This window comes from Phalangium opilio, unplaced genomic scaffold (assembly GCF_054372755.1).
Source record: "Phalangium opilio isolate 3A_F unplaced genomic scaffold, DU_Popi_V2 ptg000054l_1, whole genome shotgun sequence".
Lineage (NCBI taxonomy): Eukaryota > Metazoa > Arthropoda > Arachnida > Opiliones > Phalangiidae > Phalangium > Phalangium opilio.
This window is the reverse complement of record NW_028324173.1, coordinates 1,446,120-1,460,621: the sequence shown is the minus strand read 5'-3', so window position 1 is coordinate 1,460,621 and position 14,502 is coordinate 1,446,120. Positions and strand designations below refer to the sequence as shown.

At 44.2% G+C, this 14,502-nt stretch overlaps 26 non-coding genes across 26 annotated transcripts; all 26 read right to left on the bottom strand.

Moving 5' to 3' along the window:
• Window positions 1-342: 342 nt before the first annotated feature.
• On the bottom strand, window positions 343-414 carry TRNAE-CUC (transfer RNA glutamic acid (anticodon CUC)). Its single transcript has one exon. It is a non-coding gene; the product is annotated as a tRNA-Glu (tRNA).
• Window positions 415-614: 200 nt separating this feature from the next.
• On the bottom strand, window positions 615-686 carry TRNAE-UUC (transfer RNA glutamic acid (anticodon UUC)). Its single transcript has one exon. It is a non-coding gene; the product is annotated as a tRNA-Glu (tRNA).
• An 806-nt stretch (window positions 687-1,492) lies between these two features.
• Window positions 1,493-1,564, bottom strand: TRNAE-UUC (transfer RNA glutamic acid (anticodon UUC)). Its single transcript has one exon. It is a non-coding gene; the product is annotated as a tRNA-Glu (tRNA).
• Window positions 1,565-2,245: 681 nt separating this feature from the next.
• TRNAE-CUC (transfer RNA glutamic acid (anticodon CUC)) lies at window positions 2,246-2,317 on the bottom strand. Its single transcript has one exon. It is a non-coding gene; the product is annotated as a tRNA-Glu (tRNA).
• Window positions 2,318-2,818: 501 nt separating this feature from the next.
• TRNAE-UUC (transfer RNA glutamic acid (anticodon UUC)) lies at window positions 2,819-2,890 on the bottom strand. The gene has a single exon. It is a non-coding gene; the product is annotated as a tRNA-Glu (tRNA).
• A 79-nt stretch (window positions 2,891-2,969) lies between these two features.
• On the bottom strand, window positions 2,970-3,041 carry TRNAE-CUC (transfer RNA glutamic acid (anticodon CUC)). The gene has a single exon. It is a non-coding gene; the product is annotated as a tRNA-Glu (tRNA).
• A 200-nt stretch (window positions 3,042-3,241) lies between these two features.
• Window positions 3,242-3,313, bottom strand: TRNAE-UUC (transfer RNA glutamic acid (anticodon UUC)). The gene has a single exon. It is a non-coding gene; the product is annotated as a tRNA-Glu (tRNA).
• Window positions 3,314-3,968: 655 nt separating this feature from the next.
• TRNAE-UUC (transfer RNA glutamic acid (anticodon UUC)) lies at window positions 3,969-4,040 on the bottom strand. Its single transcript has one exon. It is a non-coding gene; the product is annotated as a tRNA-Glu (tRNA).
• A 681-nt stretch (window positions 4,041-4,721) lies between these two features.
• Window positions 4,722-4,793, bottom strand: TRNAE-CUC (transfer RNA glutamic acid (anticodon CUC)). The gene has a single exon. It is a non-coding gene; the product is annotated as a tRNA-Glu (tRNA).
• Window positions 4,794-5,294: 501 nt separating this feature from the next.
• Window positions 5,295-5,366, bottom strand: TRNAE-UUC (transfer RNA glutamic acid (anticodon UUC)). The gene has a single exon. It is a non-coding gene; the product is annotated as a tRNA-Glu (tRNA).
• A 79-nt stretch (window positions 5,367-5,445) lies between these two features.
• Window positions 5,446-5,517, bottom strand: TRNAE-CUC (transfer RNA glutamic acid (anticodon CUC)). Its single transcript has one exon. It is a non-coding gene; the product is annotated as a tRNA-Glu (tRNA).
• A 530-nt stretch (window positions 5,518-6,047) lies between these two features.
• TRNAE-CUC (transfer RNA glutamic acid (anticodon CUC)) lies at window positions 6,048-6,119 on the bottom strand. The gene has a single exon. It is a non-coding gene; the product is annotated as a tRNA-Glu (tRNA).
• A 501-nt stretch (window positions 6,120-6,620) lies between these two features.
• TRNAE-UUC (transfer RNA glutamic acid (anticodon UUC)) lies at window positions 6,621-6,692 on the bottom strand. Its single transcript has one exon. It is a non-coding gene; the product is annotated as a tRNA-Glu (tRNA).
• A 501-nt stretch (window positions 6,693-7,193) lies between these two features.
• On the bottom strand, window positions 7,194-7,265 carry TRNAE-UUC (transfer RNA glutamic acid (anticodon UUC)). Its single transcript has one exon. It is a non-coding gene; the product is annotated as a tRNA-Glu (tRNA).
• Window positions 7,266-7,344: 79 nt separating this feature from the next.
• Window positions 7,345-7,416, bottom strand: TRNAE-CUC (transfer RNA glutamic acid (anticodon CUC)). The gene has a single exon. It is a non-coding gene; the product is annotated as a tRNA-Glu (tRNA).
• Window positions 7,417-7,917: 501 nt separating this feature from the next.
• TRNAE-UUC (transfer RNA glutamic acid (anticodon UUC)) lies at window positions 7,918-7,989 on the bottom strand. The gene has a single exon. It is a non-coding gene; the product is annotated as a tRNA-Glu (tRNA).
• Window positions 7,990-8,490: 501 nt separating this feature from the next.
• On the bottom strand, window positions 8,491-8,562 carry TRNAE-UUC (transfer RNA glutamic acid (anticodon UUC)). Its single transcript has one exon. It is a non-coding gene; the product is annotated as a tRNA-Glu (tRNA).
• Window positions 8,563-9,819: 1,257 nt separating this feature from the next.
• TRNAE-UUC (transfer RNA glutamic acid (anticodon UUC)) lies at window positions 9,820-9,891 on the bottom strand. The gene has a single exon. It is a non-coding gene; the product is annotated as a tRNA-Glu (tRNA).
• A 681-nt stretch (window positions 9,892-10,572) lies between these two features.
• Window positions 10,573-10,644, bottom strand: TRNAE-CUC (transfer RNA glutamic acid (anticodon CUC)). The gene has a single exon. It is a non-coding gene; the product is annotated as a tRNA-Glu (tRNA).
• A 200-nt stretch (window positions 10,645-10,844) lies between these two features.
• On the bottom strand, window positions 10,845-10,916 carry TRNAE-UUC (transfer RNA glutamic acid (anticodon UUC)). Its single transcript has one exon. It is a non-coding gene; the product is annotated as a tRNA-Glu (tRNA).
• Window positions 10,917-11,722: 806 nt separating this feature from the next.
• TRNAE-UUC (transfer RNA glutamic acid (anticodon UUC)) lies at window positions 11,723-11,794 on the bottom strand. The gene has a single exon. It is a non-coding gene; the product is annotated as a tRNA-Glu (tRNA).
• A 681-nt stretch (window positions 11,795-12,475) lies between these two features.
• On the bottom strand, window positions 12,476-12,547 carry TRNAE-CUC (transfer RNA glutamic acid (anticodon CUC)). The gene has a single exon. It is a non-coding gene; the product is annotated as a tRNA-Glu (tRNA).
• A 501-nt stretch (window positions 12,548-13,048) lies between these two features.
• Window positions 13,049-13,120, bottom strand: TRNAE-UUC (transfer RNA glutamic acid (anticodon UUC)). Its single transcript has one exon. It is a non-coding gene; the product is annotated as a tRNA-Glu (tRNA).
• A 79-nt stretch (window positions 13,121-13,199) lies between these two features.
• Window positions 13,200-13,271, bottom strand: TRNAE-CUC (transfer RNA glutamic acid (anticodon CUC)). The gene has a single exon. It is a non-coding gene; the product is annotated as a tRNA-Glu (tRNA).
• Window positions 13,272-13,471: 200 nt separating this feature from the next.
• TRNAE-UUC (transfer RNA glutamic acid (anticodon UUC)) lies at window positions 13,472-13,543 on the bottom strand. Its single transcript has one exon. It is a non-coding gene; the product is annotated as a tRNA-Glu (tRNA).
• A 655-nt stretch (window positions 13,544-14,198) lies between these two features.
• On the bottom strand, window positions 14,199-14,270 carry TRNAE-UUC (transfer RNA glutamic acid (anticodon UUC)). The gene has a single exon. It is a non-coding gene; the product is annotated as a tRNA-Glu (tRNA).
• Between the last annotated feature and the right edge of the window lie 232 nt (window positions 14,271-14,502).

Genomic DNA, 14,502 nt, shown 5'->3' with positions numbered 1-14,502 from the left:
ATCCTTAAGTCTATTCTTGAAAAGCGGTACAAAAGCACTCGCTCCGATACCGGGAATCGAACCCGGTCCTTCTGGGTGAGAGCCAGATATCCTAGCCACTAGACCATATCTCACTGGTCGGAACAACCCAAAATATTATTCCCATAAATGTGTCTTTAAGTTTATTCATCAAAAGCGGTACAAAAGCACTCACTCCGATACCGGGAATTGAACCCGCCCTTTTGCGTGACAGCCAGATATCCTAGCCACTAGAGCATATCGGACTTGCTTAACCAAGTCTTAATTCTATTCATAAACCAATATCCTAAAGTCTATTCTTGAAAAGCGGTACAATGGCACTCGCTCCGATACCGGGAATAGAACCCGGGCCTTCTGGGTGAGAGCCAGATATCCTAGCCACTAGACCATATCGGACTTGCTTAAACAAGTCTTAATTCTATTCATAAACCTATGTCCTTAAGTCTATTCTTGAAAAGCGGTACAAAACCACGTGCTCCGATACCGGGAATCGAACCCGGGAATTCTGGGTGAAAGTCAGGTATCCTAGAGACTAGACCATATCGTCCTTGATCAACCAAGTCTTCTATTCTTGAAAAGCGGTACAAAACCACTCGCTCCGATACCGGGAATCGAACCCGGGCCTTCTGGGTGAAAGCCAGATATCCTAGCCACTAGACCATATCGGACTTCTTCAACCAAGTCTTAATTCTATTCATAAACCTATATCCTTAAGTCTATTCTTGAAAAGCGGTACAAAAGCCCTCGCTCCGATACCGGGAGTCGAACCCGAGCCTTCTGGATGAGAGCCAGATATCCTAGCCACTAGACCATATCTGACTGTTCGGAACAATCCAAAATATTATTCCTATAAATGTGTCTTTAAGTTTATTCATCAAAAGCGGTACAAAAGCACTCACTCCGATATCGGGAATCGAACCCGCCCTTCTGCCTGACAGCCAGATATCCTAGCCACTAGACAATATAGGACTTGCTTAATCAAGTCTTAATTCTATTCATAAACCAATATCCTTAAGTCTATTCTTGAAAAGCGGTACAAAAGCACTCGCTCCGATACCGGGAATCGAGCCCGGTCCTTCTGGATGAGAGCCAGATATCCTAGCCACTAGACCATATCTCACTGGTCGGAACAACCCAAAATATTATTCCCATAAATGTGTCTTTAAGTTTATTCATCAAAAGCGGTACAAAAGCACTCACTCCGATACCGGGAATCGAACCCGCCCTTCTGCGTGACATCCAGATATCCTAGCCAATAGACCATATCGGACTTGCTTAACCAAGTCTTAATTCTATTCATAAACCAATATCCTTAAGTCTATTCTTGAAAAGCGGTACAAAACCACGTGCTCCGATACCGGGAATCGAACCCGGGCCTTCTGGGTGAAATTCAGGTATCCTAGCGACTAGACCATCTCGTCCTTGATCAACCAAGTCCTAATTCTATTCTTGAAAAGCGGTACAAAAGCACTCGCTCCGATACCGGGAATCGAACCCGGGCCTTCTGGGTGAAAGCCAGATATCCTAGCCACTAGGCCATATCGGACTTCTTCAACCAAGTCTTAATTCTATTCATAAACCTATATCCTTAAGTCTATTCTTGAAAAGCGGTACAAAAGCACTCGCTCCGTTACCAGGAATCGAACCCGAGCCTTCTGGATGAGAGCCAGATATCCTAGCCACTAGACCATATCTGACTGGTCGGACCAATCCAAAATATTATTCCTATAAATGTGTCTTTAAGTTTATTCATCAAAAGCGGTACAAAAGCACTCACTCCGATACCGGGAATCGAACCCGCCCTTCTGCGTGACATCCAGATATCCTAGCCACTAGACCATATCGGACTTGCTTAATCAAGTCTTAATTCTATTCATAAACCAATATCCTTAAGTCTATTCTTGAAAAGCGGTACAAAAGCACTCGCTCCGATACCGGGAATCGAACCCGGTCCTTCTGGGTGAGAGCCAGATATCCTAGCCACTTGACCATATCTCACTGGTCGGAACAACCCAAAATATTATTCCCATAAATGTGTCTTTAAGTTTATTCATCAAAAGCGGTACAAAAGCACTCACTCCGATACCGGGAATTGAACCCGCCCTTTTGCGTGACAGCCAGATATCCTAGCCACTAGAGCATATCGGACTTGCTTAACCAAGTCTTAATTCTATTCATAAACCAATATCCTTAAGTCTATTCTTGAAAAGCGGTACAATGGCACTCGCTCCGATACCGGGAATAGAACCCGGGCCTTCTGGGTGAGAGCCAGATATCCTAGCCACTAGACCATATCGGACTTGCTTAAACAAGTCTTAATTCTATTCATAAACCTATATACTTAAGTCTATTCTTGAAAAGCGGTACAAAAGCACTCGCTCCGATACCGGGAGTCGAACCCGAGCCTTCTGGATGAGAGCCAGATATCCTAGCCACTAGACCATATCTGACTGGTCGGAACAATCCAAAATATTATTCCTATAAATGTGTCTTTAAGTTTATTCATCAAAAGCGGTACAAAAGCACTCACTCCGATATCGGGAATCGAACCCGCCCTTCTGCCTGACAGCCAGATATCCTAGCCACTAGACAATATAGGACTTGCTTAATCAAGTCTTAATTCTATTCATAAACCTATGTCCTTAAGTCTATTCTTGAAAAGCGGTACAAAACCACGTGCTCCGATACCGGGAATCGAACCCGGGCCTTCTGGGTGAAAGTCAGGTATCCTAGAGACTAGACCATATCGTCCTTGATCAGCCAAGTCTTCTATTCTTGAAAAGCGGTACAAAAGCACTCGCTCCGATACCGGGAATCGAACCCGGGCCTTCTGGGTGAAAGCCAGATATCCTAGCCACTAGACCATATCGGACTTGCTTAACCAAGTCTTAATTCTATTCATAAACCAATATCCTTAAGTCTATTCTTGAAAAGCGGTACAATGGCACTCGCTCCGATACCGGGAATAGAACCCGGGCCTTCTGGGTGAGAGCCAGATATCCTAGCCACTAGACCATATCGGACTTGCTTAAACAAGTCTTAATTCTATTCATAAACCTATGTCCTTAAGTCTATTCTTGAAAAGCGGTACAAAACCACGTGCTCCGATACCGGGAATCGAACCCGGGAATTCTGGGTGAAAGTCAGGTATCCTAGAGACTAGACCATATCGTCCTTGATCAACCAAGTCTTCTATTCTTGAAAAGCGGTACAAAACCACTCGCTCCGATACCGGGAATCGAACCCGGGCCTTCTGGGTGAAAGCCAGATATCCTAGCCACTAGACCATATCTGACTGGTCGAAACAATCCAAAATATTATTCCTATAAATGTGTCTTTAAGTTTATTCATCAAAAGCGGTACAAAAGCACTCACTCCGATATCGGGAATCGAACCCGCCCTTCTGCCTGACAGCCAGATATCCTAGCCACTAGACAATATAGGACTTGCTTAATCAAGTCTTAATTCTATTCATAAACCAATATCCTTAAGTCTATTCTTGAAAAGCGGTACAAAAGCACTCGCTCCGATACCGGGAATCGAGCCCGGTCCTTCTGGGTGAGAGCCAGATATCCTAGCCACTAGACCATATCTCACTGGTCGGAACAACCCAAAATATTATTCCCATAAATGTGTCTTTAAGTTTATTCATCAAAAGCTGTACAAAAGCACTCACTCCGATACCGGGAATCGAACCCGCCCTTCTGCGTGACATCCAGATATCCTAGCCAATAGACCATATCGGACTTGCTTAACCAAGTCTTAATTCTATTCATAAACCAATATCCTTAAGTCTATTCTTGAAAAGCGGTACAAAACCACGTGCTCCGATACCGGGAATCGAACCCGGGCCTTCTGGGTGAAATTCAGGTATCCTAGCGACTAGACCATATCGTCCTTGATCAACCAAGTCCTAATTCTATTCTTGAAAAGCGGTACAAAAGCACTCGATCCGATACCGGGAATCGAACCCGGGCCTTCTGGGTGAAAGCCAGATATCCTAGCCACTAGGCCATATCGGACTTCTTCAATCAAGTCTTAATTCTATTCATAAACCTATATCCTTAAGTCTATTCTTGAAAAGCGGTACAAAAGCACTCGCTCCGTTACCAGGAATCGAACCCGAGCCTTCTGGATGAGAGCCAGATATCCTAGCCACTAGACCATATCTGACTGGTCGGACCAAACCAAAATATTATTCCTATAAATGTGTCTTTAAGTTTATTCATCAAAAGCGGTACAAAAGCACTCACTCCGATACCGGGAATCGAACCCGCCCTTCTGCGTGACATCCAGATATCCTAGCCACTAGACCATATCGGACTTGCTTAATCAAGTCTTAATTCTATTCATAAACCAATATCCTTAAGTCTATTCTTGAAAAGCGGTACAAAAGCACTCGCTCCGATACCGGGAATCGAACCCGTTCCTTCTGGGTGAGAGCCAGATATCCTAGCCACTAGACCATATCTCACTGGTCGGAACAACCCAAAATATTATTCCCACAAATGTGTCTTTAAGTTTATTCATCAAAAGCGGTACAAAAGCACTCACTCCGATACCGCGAATCGAACCCGCCCTTTTGCGTGACAGCCAGATATCCTAGCCACTAGAGCATATCGGACTTGCTTAACCAAGTCTTAATTCTATTCATAAACCAATATCCTTAAGTCTATTCTTGAAAAGCGGTACAATGGCACTCGCTCCGATACCGGGAATAGAACCCGGGCCTTCTGGGTGAGAGCCAGATATCCTAGCCACTAGACCATATCGGACTTGCTTAAACAAGTCTTAATTCTATTCATAAACCTATATCCTTAAGTCTATTCTTGAAAAGCGGTACAAAAGCACTCGCTCCGATACCGGGAGTCGAACCCGAGCCTTCTGGATGAGAGCCAGATATCCTAGCCACTAGACCATATCTGACTGGTCGGAACAATCCAAAATATTATTCCTATAAATGTGTCTTTAAGTTTATTCATCAAAAGCGGTACAAAAGCACTCACTCCGATATCGGGAATCGAACCCGCCCTTCTGCCTGACAGCCAGATATCCTAGCCACTAGACAATATAGGACTTGCTTAATCAAGTCTTAATTCTATTCATAAACCTATGTCCTTAAGTCTATTCTTGAAAAGCGGTACAAAACCACGAGCTCCGATACCGGGAATCGAACCCGGGCCTTCTGGGTGAAAGTCAGGTATCCTAGAGACTAGACCATATCGTCCTTGATCAGCCAAGTCTTCTATTCTTGAAAAGCGGTACAAAAGCACTCGCTCCGATACCGGGAATCGAACCCGGGCCTTCTGGGTGAAAGCCAGATATCCTAGCCACTAGACCATATCGGACTTGCTAAACCAAGTCTTAATTCTATTCATAAACCAATATCCTTAAGTCTATTCTTGAAAAGCGGTACAATGGCACTCGCTCCGATACCGGGAATAGAACCCGGGCCTTCTGGGTGAGAGCCAGATATCCTAGCCACTAGACCATATCGGACTGGTCGGAACAATCCAAAATATTATTCCTATAAATGTGTCTTTAAGTTTATTCATCAAAAGCGGTACAAAAGCACTCACTCCGATATCGGGAATCGAACCCGCCCTTCTGCCTGACAGCCAGATATCCTAGCCACTAGACAATATAGGACTTGCTTAATCAAGTCTTAATTCTATTCATAAACCAATATCCTTAAGTCTATTCTTGAAAAGCGGTACAAAAGCACTCGCTCCGATACCGGGAATCGAGCCCGGTCCTTCTGGGTGAGAGCCAGATATCCTAGCCACTAGACCATATCTCACTGGTCGGAACAACCCAAAATATTATTCCCACAAATGTGTCTTTAAGTTTATTCATCAAAAGCGGTACAAAAGCACTCACTCCGATACCGCGAATCGAACCCGCCCTTTTGCGTGACAGCCAGATATCCTAGCCACTAGAGCATATCGGACTTGCTTAACCAAGTCTTAATTCTATTCATAAACCAATATCCTTAAGTCTATTCTTGAAAAGCGGTACAATGGCACTCGCTCCGATACCGGGAATAGAACCCGGGCCTTCTGGGTGAGAGCCAGATATCCTAGCCACTAGACCATATCGGACTTGCTTAAACAAGTCTTAATTCTATTCATAAACCTATATCCTTAAGTCTATTCTTGAAAAGCGGTACAAAAGCACTCGCTCCGATACCGGGAGTCGAACCCGAGCCTTCTGGATGAGAGCCAGATATCCTAGCCACTAGACCATATCTGACTGGTCGGAACAATCCAAAATATTATTCCTATAAATGTGTCTTTAAGTTTATTCATCAAAAGCGGTACAAAAGCACTCACTCCGATATCGGGAATCGAACCCGCCCTTCTGCCTGACAGCCAGATATCCTAGCCACTAGACAATATAGGACTTGCTTAATCAAGTCTTAATTCTATTCATAAACCTATGTCCTTAAGTCTATTCTTGAAAAGCGGTACAAAACCACGAGCTCCGATACCGGGAATCGAACCCGGGCCTTCTGGGTGAAAGTCAGGTATCCTAGAGACTAGACCATATCGTCCTTGATCAGCCAAGTCTTCTATTCTTGAAAAGCGGTACAAAAGCACTCGCTCCGATACCGGGAATCGAACCCGGGCCTTCTGGGTGAAAGCCAGATATCCTAGCCACTAGACCATATCGGACTTGCTAAACCAAGTCTTAATTCTATTCATAAACCAATATCCTTAAGTCTATTCTTGAAAAGCGGTACAAAAGCACTCGCTCCGATACCGGGAGTCGAACCCGAGCCTTCTGGATGAGAGCCAGATATCCTAGCCACTAGACCATATCTGACTGGTCGGAACAATCCAAAATATTATTCCTATAAATGTGTCTTTAAGTTTATTCATCAAAAGCGGTACAAAAGCACTCACTCCGATATCGGGAATCGAACCCGCCCTTCTGCCTGACAGCCAGATATCCTAGCCACTAGACAATATAGGACTTGCTTAATCAAGTCTTAATTCTATTCATAAACCTATGTCCTTAAGTCTATTCTTGAAAAGCGGTACAAAACCACGAGCTCCGATACCGGGAATCGAACCCGGGCCTTCTGGGTGAAAGTCAGGTATCCTAGAGACTAGACCATATCGTCCTTGATCAGCCAAGTCTTCTATTCTTGAAAAGCGGTACAAAAGCACTCGCTCCGATACCGGGAATCGAACCCGGGCCTTCTGGGTGAAAGCCAGATATCCTAGCCACTAGACCATATCGGACTTGCTAAACCAAGTCTTAATTCTATTCATAAACCAATATCCTTAAGTCTATTCTTGAAAAGCGGTACAATGGCACTCGCTCCGATACCGGGAATAGAACCCGGGCCTTCTGGGTGAGAGCCAGATATCCTAGCCACTAGACCATATCGGACTTGCTTAAACAAGTCTTAATTCTATTCATAAACCTATATCCTTAAGTCTATTCTTGAAAAGCGGTACAAAAGCACTCGCTCCGATACCGGGAGTCGAACCCGAGCCTTCTGGATGAGAGCCAGATATCCTAGCCACTAGACCATATCTGACTGGTCGGAACAATCCAAAATATTATTCCTATAAATGTGTCTTTAAGTTTATTCATCAAAAGCGGTACAAAAGCACTCACTCCGATATCGGGAATCGAACCCGCCCTTCTGCCTGACAGCCAGATATCCTAGCCACTAGACAATATAGGACTTGCTTAATCAAGTCTTAATTCTATTCATAAACCTATGTCCTTAAGTCTATTCTTGAAAAGCGGTACAAAACCACGAGCTCCGATACCGGGAATCGAACCCGGGCCTTCTGGGTGAAAGTCAGGTATCCTAGAGACTAGACCATATCGTCCTTGATCAGCCAAGTCTTCTATTCTTGAAAAGCGGTACAAAAGCACTCGCTCCGATACCGGGAATCGAACCCGGGCCTTCTGGGTGAAAGCCAGATATCCTAGCCACTAGACCATATCGGACTTGCTAAACCAAGTCTTAATTCTATTCATAAACCAATATCCTTAAGTCTATTCTTGAAAAGCGGTACAAAAGCACTCGCTCCGATACCGGGAGTCGAACCCGAGCCTTCTGGATGAGAGCCAGATATCCTAGCCACTAGACCATATCTGACTGGTCGGAACAATCCAAAATATTATTCCTATAAATGTGTCTTTAAGTTTATTCATCAAAAGCGGTACAAAAGCACTCACTCCGATATCGGGAATCGAACCCGCCCTTCTGCCTGACAGCCAGATATCCTAGCCACTAGACAATATAGGACTTGCTTAATCAAGTCTTAATTCTATTCATAAACCTATGTCCTTAAGTCTATTCTTGAAAAGCGGTACAAAACCACGAGCTCCGATACCGGGAATCGAACCCGGGCCTTCTGGGTGAAAGTCAGGTATCCTAGAGACTAGACCATATCGTCCTTGATCAGCCAAGTCTTCTATTCTTGAAAAGCGGTACAAAAGCACTCGCTCCGATACCGGGAATCGAACCCGGGCCTTCTGGGTGAAAGCCAGATATCCTAGCCACTAGACCATATCGGACTTGCTAAACCAAGTCTTAATTCTATTCATAAACCAATATCCTTAAGTCTATTCTTGAAAAGCGGTACAAAAGCACTCACTCCGATACCGGGAATCGAACCCGCCCTTCTGGTGACATCCAGATATCCTAGCCAATAGACCATATCGGACTTGCTTAACCAAGTCTTAATTCTATTCATAAACCAATATCCTTAAGTCTATTCTTGAAAAGCGGTACAAAACCACGTGCTCCGATACCGGGAATCGAACCCGGGCCTTCTGGGTGAAATTCAGGTATCCTAGCCACTAGGCCATATCGGACTTCTTCAACCAAGTCTTAATTCTATTCATAAACCTATATCCTTAAGTCTATTCTTGAAAAGCGGTACAAAAGCACTCGCTCCGTTACCAGGAATCGAACCCGAGCCTTCTGGATGAGAGCCAGATATCCTAGCCACTAGACCATATCGGACTTCTTCAACCAAGTCTTAATTCTATTCATAAACCTATATCCTTAAGTCTATTCTTGAAAAGCGGTACAAAAGCACTCGCTCCGATACCGGGAGTCGAACCCGAGCCTTCTGGATGAGAGCCAGATATCCTAGCCACTAGACCATATCTGACTGGTCGGAGCAATCCAAAATATTATTCCTATAAATGTGTCTTTAAGTTTATTCATCAAAAGCGGTACAAAAGCACTCACTCCGATATCGGGAATCGAACCCGCCCTTCTGCCTGACAGCCAGATATCCTAGCCACTAGACAATATAGGACTTGCTTAATCAAGTCTTAATTCTATTCATAAACCAATATCCTTAAGTCTATTCTTGAAAAGCGGTACAAAAGCACTCGCTCCGATACCGGGAATCGAGCCCGGTCCTTCTGGGTGAGAGCCAGATATCCTAGCCACTAGACCATATCTCACTGGTCGGAACAACCCAAAATATTATTCCCATAAATGTGTCTTTAAGTTTATTCATCAAAAGCGGTACAAAAGCACTCACTCCGATACCGGGAATCGAACCCGCCCTTCTGCGTGACATCCAGATATCCTAGCCAATAGACCATATCGGACTTGCTTAACCAAGTCTTAATTCTATTCATAAACCAATATCCTTAAGTCTATTCTTGAAAAACGGTACAAAACCACGTGCTCCGATACCGGGAATCGAACCCGGGCCTTCTGGGTGAAATTCAGGTATCCTAGCGACTAGACCATCTCGTCCTTGATCAACCAAGTCCTAATTCTATTCTTGAAAAGCGGTACAAAAGCACTCGCTCCGATACCGGGAATCGAACCCGGGCCTTCTGGGTGAAAGCCAGATATCCTAGCCACTAGGCCATATCGGACTTCTTCAACCAAGTCTTAATTCTATTCATAAACCTATATCCTTAAGTCTATTCTTGAAAAGCGGTACAAAAGCACTCGCTCCGTTACCAGGAATCGAACCCGAGCCTTCTGGATGAGAGCCAGATATCCTAGCCACTAGACCATATCTGACTGGTCGGACCAATCCAAAATATTATTCCTATAAATGTGTCTTTAAGTTTATTCATCAAAAGCGGTACAAAAGCACTCACTCCGATACCGGGAATCGAACCCGCCCTTCTGCGTGACATCCAGATATCCTAGCCACTAGACCATATCGGACTTGCTTAATCAAGTCTTAATTCTATTCATAAACCAATATCCTTAAGTCTATTCTTGAAAAGCGGTACAAAAGCACTCGCTCCGATACCGGGAATCGAACCCGGTCCTTCTGGGTGAGAGCCAGATATCCTAGCCACTACACCATATCTCACTGGTCGGAACAACCCAAAATATTATTCCCATAAATGTGTCTTTAAGTTTATTCATCAAAAGCGGTACAAAAGCACTCACTCCGATACCGGGAATTGAACCCGCCCTTTTGCGTGACAGCCAGATATCCTAGCCACTAGAGCATATCGGACTTGCTTAACCAAGTCTTAATTCTATTCATACACCAATATCCTTAAGTCTATTCTTGAAAAGCGGTACAATGGCACTCGCTCCGATACCGGGAATAGAACCCGGGCCTTCTGGGTGAGAGCCAGATATCCTAGCCACTAGACCATATCGGACTTGCTTAAACAAGTCTTAATTCTATTCATAAACCTATGTCCTTAAGTCTATTCTTGAAAAGCGGTACAAAACCACGTGCTCCGATACCGGGAATCGAACCCGGGAATTCTGGGTGAAAGTCAGGTATCCTAGAGACTAGACCATATCGTCCTTGATCAACCAAGTCTTCTATTCTTGAAAAGCGGTACAAAACCACTCGCTCCGATACCGGGAATCGAACCCGGGCCTTCTGGGTGAAAGCCAGATATCCTAGCCACTAGACCATATCGGACTTCTTCAACCAAGTCTTAATTCTATTCATAAACCTATATCCTTAAGTCTATTCTTGAAAAGCGGTACAAAAGCCCTCGCTCCGATACCGGGAGTCGAACCCGAGCCTTCTGGATGAGAGCCAGATATCCTAGCCACTAGACCATATCTGACTGTTCGGAACAATCCAAAATATTATTCCTATAAATGTGTCTTTAAGTTTATTCATCAAAAGCGGTACAAAAGCACTCACTCCGATATCGGGAATCGAACCCGCCCTTCTGCCTGACAGCCAGATATCCTAGCCACTAGACAATATAGGACTTGCTTAATCAAGTCTTAATTCTATTCATAAACCAATATCCTTAAGTCTATTCTTGAAAAGCGGTACAAAAGCACTCGCTCCGATACCGGGAATCGAGCCCGGTCCTTCTGGATGAGAGCCAGATATCCTAGCCACTAGACCATATCTCACTGGTCGGAACAACCCAAAATATTATTCCCATAAATGTGTCTTTAAGTTTATTCATCAAAAGCGGTACAAAAGCACTCACTCCGATACCGGGAATCGAACCCGCCCTTCTGCGTGACATCCAGATATCCTAGCCAATAGACCATATCGGACTTGCTTAACCAAGTCTTAATTCTATTCATAAACCAATATCCTTAAGTCTATTCTTGAAAAGCGGTACAAAACCACGTGCTCCGATACCGGGAATCGAACCCGGGCCTTCTGGGTGAAATTCAGGTATCCTAGCGACTAGACCATCTCGTCCTTGATCAACCAAGTCCTAATTCTATTCTTGAAAAGCGGTACAAAAGCACTCACTCCGATACCGGGAATCGAACCCGGGCCTTCTGGGTGAAAGCCAGATATCCTAGCCACTAGGCCATATCGGACTTCTTCAACCAAGTCTTAATTCTATTCATAAACCTATATCCTTAAGTCTATTCTTGAAAAGCGGTACAAAAGCACTCGCTCCGTTACCAGGAATCGAACCCGAGCCTTCTGGATGAGAGCCAGATATCCTAGCCACTAGACCATATCTGACTGGTCGGACCAATCCAAAATATTATTCCTATAAATGTGTCTTTAAGTTTATTTATCAAAAGCGGTACAAAAGCACTCACTCCGATACCGGGAATCGAACCCGCCCTTCTGCGTGACATCCAGATATCCTAGCCACTAGACCATATCGGACTTGCTTAATCAAGTCTTAATTCTATTCATAAACCAATATCCTTAAGTCTATTCTTGAAAAGCGGTACAAAAGCACTCGCTCCGATACCGGGAATCGAACCCGGTCCTTCTGGGTGAGAGCCAGATATCCTAGCCACTTGACCATATCTCACTGGTCAGAACAACCCAAAATATTATTCCCATAAATGTGTCTTTAAGTTTATTCATCAAAAGCGGTACAAAAGCACTCACTCCGATACCGGGAATTGAACCCGCCCTTTTGCGTGACAGCCAGATATCCTAGCCACTAGAGCATATCGGACTTGCTTAACAAAGTCTTAATTCTATTCATAAACCAATATCCTTAAGTCTATTCTTGAAAAGCGGTACAATGGCACTCGCTCCGATACCGGGAATAGAACCCGGGCCTTCTGGGTGAGAGCCAGATATCCTAGCCACTAGACCATATCGGACTTGCTTAAACAAGTCTTAATTCTATTCATAAACCTATATACTTAAGTCTATTCTTGAAAAGCGGTACAAAAGCACTCGCTCCGATACCGGGAGTCGAACCCGAGCCTTCTGGATGAGAGCCAGATATCCTAGCCACTAGACCATATCTGACTGGTCGGAACAATCCAAAATATTATTCCTATAAATGTGTCTTTAAGTTTATTCATCAAAAGCGGTACAAAAGCACTCACTCCGATATCGGGAATCGAACCCGCCCTTCTGCCTGACAGCCAGATATCCTAGCCACTAGACAATATAGGACTTGCTTAATCAAGTCTTAATTCTATTCATAAACCTATGTCCTTAAGTCTATTCTTGAAAAGCGGTACAAAACCACGTGCTCCGATACCGGGAATCGAACCCGGGCCTTCTGGGTGAAAGTCAGGTATCCTAGAGACTAGACCATATCGTCCTTGATCAGCCAAGTCTTCTATTCTTGAAAAGCGGTACAAAAGCACTCGCTCCGATACCGGGAATCGAACCCGGGCCTTCTGGGTGAAAGCCAGATATCCTAGCCACTAGACCATATCGGACTTGCTTAACCAAGTCTTAATTCTATTCATAAACCAATATCCTTAAGTCTATTCTTGAAAAGCGGTACAATGGCACTCGCTCCGATACCGGGAATAGAACCCGGGCCTTCTGGGTGAGAGCCAGATATCCTAGCCACTAGACCATATCGGACTGGCTTAAACAAGTCTTAATTCTATTCATAAACCTATGTCCTTAAGTCTATTCTTGAAAAGCGGTACAAAACCACGTGCTCCGATACCGGGAATCGAACCCGGGAATTCTGGGTGAAAGTCAGGTATCCTAGAGACTAGACCATATCGTCCTTGATCAACCAAGTCTTCTATTCTTGAAAAGCGGTACAAAACCACTCGCTCCGATACCGGGAATCGAACCCGGGCCTTCTGGGTGAAAGCCAGATATCCTAGCCACTAGACCATATCTGACTGGTCGAAACAATCCAAAATATTATTCCTATAAATGTGTCTTTAAGTTTATTCATCAAAAGCGGTACAAAAGCACTCACTCCGATATCGGAAATCGAACCCGCCCTTCTGCCTGACAGCCAGATATCCTAGCCACTAGACAATATAGGACTTGCTTAATCAAGTCTTAATTCTATTCATAAACCAATATCCTTAAGTCTATTCTTGAAAAGCGGTACAAAAGCACTCGCTCCGATACCGGGAATCGAGCCCGGTCCTTCTGGGTGAGAGCCAGATATCCTAGCCACTAGACCATATCTCACTGGTCGGAACAACCCAAAATATTATTCCCATAAATGTGTCTTTAAGTTTATTCATCAAAAGCGGTACAAAAGCACTCACTCCGATACCGGGAATCGAACCCGCCCTTCTGCGTGACATCCAGATATCCTAGCCAATAGACCATATCGGACTTGCTTAACCAAGTCTTAATTCTATTCATAAACCAATATCCTTAAGTCTATTCTTGAAAAGCGGTACAAAACCACGTGCTCCGATACCGGGAATCGAACCCGGGCCTTCTGGGTGAAATTCAGGTATCCTAGCGACTAGACCATATCGTCCTTGATCCACCAAGTCCTAATTCTATTCTTGAAAAGCGGTACAAAAGCACTCGCTCCGATACCGGGAATCGAACCCGGGCCTTCTGGGTGAAAGCCAGATATCCTAGCCACTAGGCCATATCGGACTTCTTCAACCAAGTCTTAATTCTATTCATAAACCTATATCCTTAAGTCTATTCTTGAAAAGCGGTACAAAAGCACTCGCTCCGTTACCAGGAATCGAACCGGAGCCTTCTGGATGAGAGCCAGATATCCTAGCCACTAGACCATATCTGACTGGTCGGACCAAAATAAAATATTATTCCTATAAATGTGTCTTTAAGTTTATTCATCAAAAGCGGTACAAAAGCACTCACT